This window comes from Phyllostomus hastatus, unplaced genomic scaffold, assembly GCF_019186645.2.
Source record: "Phyllostomus hastatus isolate PE091 unplaced genomic scaffold, TTU_PhHast_1.1 phas_scaffold_78, whole genome shotgun sequence".
Taxonomy (NCBI): Eukaryota; Metazoa; Chordata; class Mammalia; order Chiroptera; family Phyllostomidae; genus Phyllostomus; species Phyllostomus hastatus.
In genome coordinates, this window is record NW_025334041.1 from 92,443,993 (window position 1) to 92,454,256 (window position 10,264).

General features: G+C 35.6%; 1 protein-coding gene across 8 annotated transcripts in view; it reads right to left on the reverse strand.

Moving 5' to 3' along the window:
* Positions 1-10,264, reverse strand: part of EHBP1 (EH domain binding protein 1) — a 364,981-nt gene that overhangs the window by 65,120 nt on the left and 289,597 nt on the right. The gene's annotated exons all lie outside the window — the stretch shown is intronic.

Consider the following 10,264-nt stretch of genomic DNA (forward strand, 5'->3'; position numbering starts at 1 on the left):
AAAAGTAAGATATAATGTGTCTTTTATATTTAAAATAACCAAAAACTACAGAGAAATAACTAAAACAGTTTTTGTCTACTAAAAGGGTTATTATGAGTCACACATAATCAACATAAAATTGCTTTGTAACATGAAAAGTATGTGAAATAAGCCTTTATAATGACAGAACAAAGCCTGAAATAATCTGGCCCTAATATAACTTTGCTGTATTACCTTAACTCTCCCAGCCTTCATTAAACCTCACATCTATTCATACAGAATTGCTTGTATTATGTAGTTTCATAGATTTGAATATGTCATTTCCTCTTCCTAGAATGTTCTTCCTTCATCTTATTTAACTCCTACTCATTCTTCAAGATACACCTTAAATCCACTAAATTTCCTCTGACTATTCTTCCCTCCTCCCTATTGGTGGAATAGAGGACTCTGTGTGTGTTATCACTTTTTAAAATAATATTTGTCAAGTTACTCTATAACTCTGTATAAGTGCCTCCTTCTTAGTAGAACTGAGCTACTTGAAAGCAGGAGCTATATCTGATTTATCTTTGTATCTATGGTCCTCAGAACATACCTTGGTACTTGGTACTTTAGAAATTTCAAGCATGAAGCCCTGGCTGGCGTAGCTCAGTGGATTGAGCGCGGGCTGTGAACCAAAGCATCGCAGGTTCAATTCCCAGTCGGGACACATGCCTGGGTTGTAGGCCACGGCCCCCAGCAACCGCACATTGATGTTTCTCTCTCTTTCTCCCTCCCTTCCCTCTCTAAAAATAAATATATAAAATCTTAAAAAAAAAGAAATTTGGTGATATATTTAAAATATATCAAAATTTCAAGCATGAAAATTTATTATTCATTCTCTCAAAAGCTTATAATATATAGGGAAAGATAAAAGAGCCACAATAAGGAGGTCTGATCAAAGTGCAGCTAGAGTTCAGAAGAAAGAACATTTTGGCAGAGAAACAAACAGAAAGCATCATGGCATCATGGTTTTTGAGCCAGGCTTGCAGAATGAGCAGGACTACGGACAGGCACAGATGGGAGTTGGGAGTTGGTTGAGTCAGTGTAGTAGAGACTAGGAGTTAGGACTAATACAAAGGACATTGAGGTGGGAAAGTATACTGGGGTGCGAGGGGGTCTATAATCTAGTTTTCCTGAGCACAGGGCAAAAATAATGACAGAAAGACAAGGCAAGAGATACAAAGCTGTGCAGATAGACTGCAGAGGCCCTGCCCAACAGGGTGAAGTACTTTGTTTTTATTCTAAAGAAAGTGAGGGCCAACTAAATGTTTGTTTTTTGTGTGACCAACCAGAGGTGTGTTTAAGAAAGACTAATCTGACAACAGTGCATAAGACAGGCTGGCATAGAGAAACTGGAAAGAGACTCATTGGAAGGCTACTACAACAGTCCCAGAAGTTGTAATGAGATCAGAACTTGGGTGGTGGCAATGAGAATGGAAAATGACAAGTGCAAGAAATATATCAAATACCAATTACTGGTATCTGTACTAATTTTTGGTAACTAATTAGATGTGGAGAGAAGAAAAAAGCTGACTCAGAAGTTTTAAACTTGGGGAACTAGTAGAACTATGGCACTAAGAATAGAAATAGAAAAGAAATAGAATAGAAAAACCAAGAGGAACTATAAGAAAGGAAGGAGAGTAATCGTGGGGTAAGACAGACTGAGGCTGAGAGGCTGGCAGGACATCAGACTAAAGATGTCAGTAGCTGGCAAGTGAAATTGATCCTAGAAGTCAAGTCAAACTATGACCACAGAGCTGAAGGCTACAGTTGCCAGAATATATGAAAGCACTTGAAGAGGTACTATGGAGAAAAAGAAGGGCTACTAACTAAAACATAGCAAACATCTACATTTAGATAGGAAGAGGAAAAGACAGAGAAAGAGGAGGAGAACTAGACACTGATGTACCCTGGGAATCAGAGTAGAAGAGGCTTTCATGAATAGGGGAGCAATCAGCTGCAGTAAATTTTAGAAATTAATGAATCTGAACATTTAAAAAAGGGCAATTAAATGTGGCAGGTAATATTGTTGGGTGCCAGGGTAGGCACCAGGTTGGTAGAGCTCAAGCTTAGGCAATTCTTTCACAAATCTGAAATGGCTAGAAATGAGAGCTGTCAAAATTAAATGGGGGTAGATTAATGGAAGTGTCAAACTGATCCACAAACAAGCTTGAAGTTCCCGCTGGGCACACAGAAACAACTTCAGTATCAAAAACAACAATGGCTGCATTGAACTGAACCAATGAAATCATACAATGAATCAATGAAAATTCATCAATTCATTATGATGTGCAACAAGTTATAAGGCCCCAGCTAGGTGGCTCAGTTGGTTGCAGCATCATCCCAAACACTAAAAGGTTGCGGTTTTGATCCCTGGTCAGGGCACATACCCAGGTTGCCAGTAGGGCATGTACAGGAGGCAGCTGATTGATGATTCATTCCCTCTCTCTTTCTCTCTCTCAAAATCATTAAAAATATATCTTTGGATAAAGATTAAAAAAACATTTTCAAAAAGTTCTTACAAGAATGTATAAACTCATTTGAGGCACTTTCTAAAACAATTCCTGAAAATAAGTAATTAAAGGAAAAGAATCAAGCAATTGTCTTTTCAGTGGGAAATGAATTTAGGGCAGCTAACTAAATAGTCCCAGTCAATGACACAAAGTTCTAGTTTACAAAATAATACCAGCTATAATGATAATTTTAAAAAGGTAAAACTGTAAAAATATAACTTTCATTCATAAAGCAATGACAGATTCTGGATAGGATTATTAATTGCTATTAAAGCCCTTAGGTAAATGTCTGATGGGGAACAGGATGTTAATATTATACAGTTGCAGCCTGTGTTTATTAAAGATGGCTAGAACAGAATTTCTCATCTCACATGCTCTCTCCAATGTGACCTTGCCACTCACTCATCAGGAACCACAGTTTAACTCCTTTCCCCTTGAATCTGGGCCAGCTTTAGTGACTTGTATATAATTAACAAAATGTAGAAATGTTGTAGGGGATTTTCAAGGCCATACCCCTTCTACCCAGTTCTCTTGAAATTCTTGCATTTTGTACCCTCTGGGAATCTAGTTGTCATGCCGTCAGAATCCTGTTATATACCAGTTCTCTAGTCCATAGTCCCAACTGAGTTCTGCCTTGAGTTTTCTTGGCTCAAGTGCCAGACATGTAAATGAAGATGCCTTCAGATGATCTCAGCCGTTAGCCATTTTGAGTCACCCCCAACTGTTGGAAGTCTCTCCAGCTTCAAGCCACAGACAATATGGAACAGAGACCAAGCATCCCCACCATGTCCTGTCTGAAGTCCTGACCTACAGAACCTGTGAGCATAAAAACAACTTTTTACATCACTAAGTTTGGTTCACAGCAATAGTAATTGGAACATACACTTAAGTAACACCACACAGATTATTTCCTACTTGCAAGGGGAAAACCTAATTGTACTAGATCATGGATTAGGAACCAGTAATCTAATGATCAGTCGTAGCATCACTAAATATTGGCTCAACCATATATTATTATATGTTTTTTGATGTGAAACACATGAACTGCACACCACCTAGAATAGTCTAGTCCAAATGTTTCAAGTGAATACACTAAGTTTTTATATATAATTTCCAGTTTATCATAAACTTAGGGGACAGAGAAACATGATAAATGATACAGCAAGGAAGCAACCAAACAAATCCAGAAGGTAGGATATTCAGGACAACTGACCTGTTCTTTTAAACGAGAGACATAACAAAACCAACTAACCAATCATGACCATCAACAAAAGTGATTAATCAGATACACGGTACAATCCTGAGTTGGATTCTGGTTTGGATCATGGACGAATCAGAATGCAGTCCTAATGGGACTTTTTGTTTATAACTATAAGCCCAGAGGGGTGCTGTAATTCACAGTTCTCAAGTATAAAGATTTAGTCTCATTAATAGCTGTGAAGGACATCGTTGAGCCAATTAGAGGAATCTGAATATAATGATAGTATTAAATGAGAAGAGCACGACTTGACTAAACAAGTAGTTTATATGGTAATAACCTTGTTTTGTCATTTTCTCAAAATAAATATACATACAAATATATACGTATAGAAAAACATTTAGAACAGTATTCACAAAAATGTTATGGTACAAATATCTAGGTGTGAAAATATCATTTTTGTTATCTATCTTTGCCTTCCATTTTTTTCATTTTCTATAGTAGACATGCACTACTCTTATAATAAAAGTTATTTTTGATAAGCCAGGAAGTGAGGGACAAATATATGATCTCCCCTTTAACTGGAACATAATCAACAAAAGAAAAAAGCAAACAAAACATAACCAGAGTCATTGAAATTAAGAACAATCTAACAATAGCCAGAGGGGAGGGGGGAGGGGACAGTGGAAAGAAGGGTTTTCAGGAACTACTATAAAGGACACATGGACGAAACCAAGGGGGAGGGTGAAAGCAAGGGAGGAAGGTGGGTTTGGAGGGGGTGAGGGGGAGGGGTGGGGAGAAAATACAGACAACTGTAAATGAACAATAATAAAATAATTTAAATTAAAAAAGTTATTTTTGAAAAAGAATCTTGGGGGAAGGATGGAAAGATGAGATGGTAAGCTTCTGAGAGTGGGTGGTAGCTTTGGTAGGGGCAAAGGAAAAAAAAACCTAGAATTCAAGGGAAATTTTCTTAGTATTTAGAGCCACAAGTTTATTTGTAGTTAGAGGACTAGTATGCACTGGGCAGGGTGGGAATGAAGATGCAAGAATAATATACAAAAAACCCTCAGCTCACTATTAATTATTTCTTAACTTGGAAAATATACTAGAAATAAAAGGAAATATAGGCTCAATAATGGTGAGTTGGGTGATGGTTTCTGATATTTCCTGATTTTTTACATGACAAGTCCTTTACATACATGATCTCATTTAATTCTCACAACTCAATTTTTACCAATGAGCACATTTAGATTTGGAATTCCAAGATCACATAGCTAGAACTAATGCCAGAGCCACAAGTCCAGCTTAGGTCTACTTGATTAGAGCCCTTGCTCTTCACCACCAAACTATTGATCCTTAAAGGTATCAAAGTACATGACCAACTGAGAAAATTGAGCTTTTACTATCATTTTTCAAACTTAAGAAAAGTGAAGAGTACTAATAAAAATCATTACTGGATATGCCTCAGGCAACTAGGTTTAAGTGAATTTCACTGCATGAATAATAACTTCTTGTAGAGCTGGAATTTGGTGATTCAGACTAAGATGAGGCAGTCTTAAGTCATCTTAACTGAGTTAAATGAAACAAATGATTCTCCCCTTTGTCAATATGGAATGAGAACCTAATTTTTTTCTCACAAGCTACCACCTTCCCCATGCCCTCCTCTCCATCCCCCAATCACACTCCTTCTGCAAATGTTTCAGAGGACTGACCAAGGGTGCAATTTAAAGCAGACAATTGTCAATAAAACCAACTCTAAATACTAATTAGAGACACTTTATCAATTTCCATGTAAATTGTTTGTCTGTACCTATTTACTCATCATTGTTCTCTATACAATAGAAAAAAATGCAAATGAACAAACTAGAAGCCCTAATGAGACTTTCTGTTTACAACCATTAGCCCAGAGGTGTGCAGTAATTCAATTCTCAAGTAGCGAGATTTAGCCTCATTAACCAACAGCAAGGGCAGGTTACAACTCATAAACCCCTACAGTAAACAAACTTTATGGACACAGCACAAAATCTTGAGCCTGATTGACAGAATTCTAGTTCCCTATCAGATTGCCTTGATTTACTTTTCTACTAATGTCCTAACATCACAGAGAAATTCTGCTTGGGCCTAGAGCTCTCCAGTGGGATGGCATATTTGCATTGTTTGTTTTCTCACCCATTAACTTCCCTTTAGACAAAGATCCAACTGAGAAAATAGAAGTTAGCTGTTAAAGTCAGAAGGAAAAGCTTGTAATTAAAGCAATTGATTATGTAACCAATTTTAACTTGATAGTAATTTCCAGATTCATTATAAGTAAAACTATTTCATTAATTAGTATAGAAGACCCATGGACAAGGACAACGGGGTAGGGGACTGAATGTGGGAGAGGGGGGTGGGTACAGCAGGGGAGAGTAATGGAGGAAAATGGGGACAACTGTAATTGAACAATAAAAACATTAAAAAACAAAAACATTTTTAAAAGTTGGTTTTTGTAGTAATATTTAAAGAATAGGTAGCAACAAAATCTAATCATATTTTCCTCAAAAAACACATAATATTTATGTCAAAGGGATAAAATGACCAGAGAGTAAGGAAAATGATTATTTCATAATTTTTGAATAGCATTCAGCACAAACTGCTCAAATATGTAGATAATGAGTATTTCTGAAAATGATGGTTTGCCTACCTACCCAAGTACAGAAATCAGTTATTGCTATCTATTTTGACCATTCTGTATTCAAAAGAAGGCAGAGACTCATAGCTATAAATAAATCATATTTACTGTGTCTGCTGAAAAAAATAAAAGGAATCTCTTCACTGGGATACAGAGGTAACATGAAGACTGATATTAAAAAGAAAAGCACAGTTGAAAATTACGACACATAGAAAACTATATATCTTTGATTTACCTGCTTTGTCTCCATTCACATAAGTAACTGAAGTAAGGCTTCCTATTTCTGAGAGTGGGTCTGATGACATTTACTTTTTCCTACACAGAATTATTTAGAGTTAGACCGAGTTATGTGGGTAATCTAGATTTTGTAAGATGGAAGTACTCTTTGAAAGGTTTGATGGCAGCTGTACTTTGGGAGGGCCCCTCTCCAAGACCATCTTTTAAAAACTGTAACACATTTTTGAGTCAATACTAGTTCCATGCCTGTACAGTGTTTTATGCATGTTGTCTCATGTACTATTCACAACTCTGTAAGGTCGACTACCTTCTTTCTGATTTGACAGAAATTGAATCTCACTTAAATACACTGCCCAAGGTCAGACATCTTGTAAACGGCACAGTAAGAATTAAAATCAGTGTCTGTCTGATTTCAAAGCACTAGTCCTATCTATTATATAAGTGGTGTGCAGAACTTTTCTGAGGCCCTACTGTTACTGTGATTTTTTTTAAACCCATTTTTTTGCTTACACTTAGGCTATACAAATCAGATTAAATTAGCCTTTGTGCTACTGAATGCTGAGAGGCGAAGAGAAACTAACTTGTTCATATTCATTTAAAACGTACACTCCCGACCTTGAATTACAAGCCTTCAGAAAAGTGCTGAATATGGTACCCTTAAGCTTCACCTTTCTCTTTGCTAACATCTTCAGAACAAGGCAAAAGTCCTGTTATGGTGCAAAGAGCTTGTATATCAGTAAATGCATTTAAAAATTTCAAATATGAGCTAGATCAGAAGTAACCACTTTGGACATAAAGTGAAAAAATATTTAGCCCTTTCGCAGGATGTCTTCAAGTTACTATTTTCCTTATCATGCTGAAATGGCCTACAATCTGCCATAGATAGATGCACTAGCAAAACTTGACAATTTAAGGACAAACTCTTCAAGAATAAGTAATGTAATTCCTTGTTTCCCTTCCATAAAAATGTATTGGTATGCAATTTTTATATTTCACAGTTCACCGACATCTAGGCAAGCTTTCTTCCACTGCTTCAATGGTGCTACTTTTAATTTTATCCTCCTTAGTCGTAGTAATTAAAGTGATCAGCAGTGGCATCCCAGCGGCTTTGACACAGCTACAACCCCCTAGCAGACTTTTGCTTTCAAGGGGAAGCGGAAGAAAAAGACTAGAGTTTCATTTCACAGAGAACAAGAAAATCCAGCTTCTCCAATCCTTAACTTTATTCAATTGTTCTTTCAGCAGCCTTTGGATCTTAAGAATCAAATAAAAATGGCTGCCACAGGGGGTCCTTTTCATAAATGCCGCAAATGTCACTGACTAACATTACTTTAGCCAAAAAATGATTCCATGGATTTGTGAAGGTGAATTAGAACATGAGAAACTGTCAATGTAGCTGCTGAGATCATTACCCACCCAAGGGTGTCTTTTATAATGTTAGGTATTTTTATTCAATTAGTTGAAAAGTATATATTGAAAAGTCTATTTAAGAAACATGTCTATACACATTTTTGTGAAATAAACTTTAACAAAACTTTAAAAGTATACTATTTCAAATAATGTAGTTTGCATCCTTACTCTTTGTAAATTTGTGTTTATAACAAAACAAAGCACTCCATCTCTACCAACAAGCCCATAATTCCACATCCTTTACCTCCCTTAGTAACACACCAACCTGTGCTTACTTGTTTTATTTTTAGGTTCCATACAGTCTTAGTAATTGTACTTTTATTAAATGGGCTAAGTACATTTTAACTTTTCTAAAAATGGGCTTTATTTAGTTCTGCTAGTATTTCACAGGATTCTGTTCTCAAAATAGTCCATAAAATTTCTCAATTTTGTAGTAAACTAAGGGAAAGAACTTGACTGCCACCCTTTCATCATTAGACAGGAAGCAAGGCTCTGTTATTAGGCATTCAGAAAGGACAAAAAAAAAAAAAAAAAAGGAATTCTGTGCTTGTCCAGAGGCGAGGATTACCAAAATGCACCTATTCAGTTTCTACCGAAGACAGAATGAAAATAAAAAATAAAATTACAAGGTCTTTAAAGTTTTGGGTAGACTAGATATTTTACTGCCAGCTTGATCAGCTCTTGACTGAATAAATAGGATTTAGGGTGAAACATTAAAACTGTTTAGCAGATCTTTTCAACCCATTTCAAACTTTTCTTATGCTGGTTTGTAATATAAGCAGACATGCTTATAAATGGCCACACCTGCTCATTTCTCTGGGGATGGCCTGATCTCTGTTTCTCTAACAAAGAAAGAAAGAAAAAAAATTCAGCCTTTCTTGTTGCAAAACAGAGTGGAAAGTCAAAATCTTTCTCAAGTTTGCCCCATCTGGTCAGATTAAATCTTTGATCAACCCTGGGGGTTACATTTATCTTTGTAGTAACTACTAAATTTTGGATTTGCTTAAAATACATAGGCAAAATATTAAACAGAAGTGAACTTAAGTTTAAGATTTAGTTTTTATGAGTAGAAAATATAAAAAGACTAATTCAGAAAAAATGTACATGAATTTTAAGAATTTAGATTTCATTAGTATTCAATACATGAAATTGAATATATCATATTAAAGATTTTTTTACATATCCCTGTTTCAGAATACAGCAACTATTATTTTTAACAGTAGCATTTGTTTTGCCTGAGTGCTCTTGTACCATGCCATACAATAAGGAATTCTAAACATAAAAGAGTATGATCAACTTAATGTTCCTAAATGAACCTTTCTTTTAAAGTATCCGGGAACAATATGTATATGAAGTTTTATATTCTACATTCTACATCAGTGGTCATTTTCTTTCATTCATTAAACTAATATGTATGACTTTCTAGTAGGTATATTTCTCTAAAAATAATTATTTTAGAATTAAAAAAGCAATTATTTTGTGTTTTTGAAAACTTTAAATTGTATTAGCAGAACAAAAGGAAATAGTTTGGGCCTCCAAAAGGGCCCTTTGATAATTATATTCCTCTTCTCTTTGTGAAATTGATGACTTCTTAGTTTTAAAAAATTATAAGAATAAGAGGAGAATGGCTGACTAAGTAAGTATCACCTTGTGTTACATCCAAGGTCTCTTGCTGGTTGTCTGGCTGCTCTTTTATAGGCAAAAAGGAGTTGAACGCTCTCTGGCTCCTTAGATCTGGCCCAACAAATGCACTGCCAGTCATGCACATGGATCTAGCTTAAAACCCAGTGTGAGCCTAAAAGAAGCCAGTCAGACTGGCACCTACTCATGCAGAAGGAGATAGATTTGTCATGACAGGTTGATTATTCAATGTAAAGAAACAGTTTAGCTTTTCTAATCTGGTACAAATACATCTTTTTCAGCAAAAAAAGTAAAAGGTCTAACAGTTCAAGTATTTAAAGTAAAGAATCCAAGAGAAAAATATAATGTCAAAGTAAACTATAGGAATTTGTGCTAAGCATTCTGCAAAACTGTCTTGCACAACTCTATTCAGATAAGTAAGGTTTAACCCTTCTTAACCCTTCAGAAGTATGACATCCATGTGCTATATTAAAAGAAAATTCTATTGTTTTTTACTAGGAAAACTTCTAAGGATCCAAATTCATCCTTCACTTAATGTATATATACCTATATATAATTTCCTACTTCATTTCCTGC